The following is a 1,511-nucleotide window of genomic DNA, read 5'->3' as shown; positions in this document are numbered from 1 at the left end:
GGTCCACATTTATGTACAGCTCTCACCATATTAGAAAAAGTATAAAATAGTAATCTCAAATGAAAATATAGCAAAATTAAATGCTATTTATAAAGGAAAATTCTTCATAAGTATAAAAAGAAACCAACAATAATATATTTAATGAAATATTTCTATTCTCTTAAATAAGAACAAAATAATAAATTATACTTTGATCATTAATATTAAATATTATAAACTGGATGTTCCAACCAACTTATTAGGGCAGGGTACAAAATAAACAGATTAAGTATAGAAAAAAAGTTGTCAAGTGGTCACTGTTTATAGATAACATTATTGTTCACATAAATAACTGAGGAATCTCTAAGAATAAACTACTGGATCGATTTGTTCATCGATTTGCTCCAGCGGGCCCAGTAACGTCTCCATTGGAGACTTTGTTGTTACTGTGTTTGGCATATCGAATACATCACAGGTAGCTTGCCAGGCTCTGCCATGCGGGCGAGATACTCTGGGTAGCTTGCTGGGCTCTCTGAGAGGGGCGGAGGAATCGAACTCAGGTCGGCCATGTTGGCCACTTATAAGGCAAACACCCTATCGCTGTGCTATCGCTCCAGCCCGAACTACTGGACATAATAAAAAAAATTCAGCACAGTTGCATGATGCAAGGTTAATATACATAAATCTCGACTAGCAACAGCATCTGGAAAATTCCATTTAAACACAGTATCACAGTTTTGTGGAAAAAAAGTTCTAAGGAATAAATTTAACTTAAAAATCCATGTTTTCTTTTTATGAACTCACTTCAGCAGCACGTGTAGTAAAACTGGAATGACACAGAGAAGATTAGCATGACTACTGTACAAGGATGACATGCAAATTAATGAAATATTCCATATTTTTTTAAAAAGTTCATGTTTCTGTACACTGAAAAATAGAAAATAATGCTATGAAAATCAGAGCATTTCAAATAAAGTTTATACACATTCAGGAATACTGCACAGCTCTACAGAATAATGACTTAATGCAATTTGCTGCAATATGAATGGGACTGGAAGATATCATGTTAAAGGAAGTAAGCCAGAAGAAGGACAAACACAGGATGTTATCACTTATATGTGGTATTTAGAGTAACTGGGTAAGAAGGGCCAGAGCCAGGGCATAGCGGGTAGGGCATTTGCTTTGTATGCGGTTGACCTGGGTTTGATTCCTCCACTCCTCTTAGAGAGCCCGGCAAGCTACTGAGAGTATCTCGCCCACATGGCAAAGTCTGGCAAGCTACCTGTGAACATATTCGATATGCCAAAAAACAGTGACAACAAGTCTCACAATGGAGATGTTACTGGTGCCCACTCAAGAAAATCGATGAACAATGGGAGGACAGTGCTACAGTGCTACAGTGGGTAAGGAAATGCAATGTTTTAAAGGGGTCTGCCTAGACCACCCTTGATTTCAGAGTATACGAAGGAGATGGAAAGAAATAGATGAAGGAGAAGTGAGGAAGACATAGATGAGAACCAATGGGGAAGAAG

The 1,511-nt window shown here is 37.5% G+C and overlaps 1 non-coding gene across 1 annotated transcript; it reads left to right on the top strand.

Moving 5' to 3' along the window:
• The first annotated feature begins 775 nt into the window (after positions 1 to 775).
• LOC130026698 (U6 spliceosomal RNA) lies at positions 776 to 882 on the top strand. Its single transcript, XR_008792898.1, has one exon. It is a non-coding gene; the product is annotated as a U6 spliceosomal RNA (small nuclear RNA).
• The last annotated feature ends 629 nt before the right edge of the window (positions 883 to 1,511 follow it).

Source organism: Sorex fumeus, unplaced genomic scaffold, assembly GCF_029834395.1.
Source record: "Sorex fumeus unplaced genomic scaffold, SorFum_2.1 ptg000034l, whole genome shotgun sequence".
NCBI lineage: Eukaryota > Metazoa > Chordata > Mammalia > Eulipotyphla > Soricidae > Sorex > Sorex fumeus.
The sequence above is the reverse complement of the archived record's forward strand: the minus strand, read 5'-3'. Positions and strand labels throughout refer to the sequence as shown.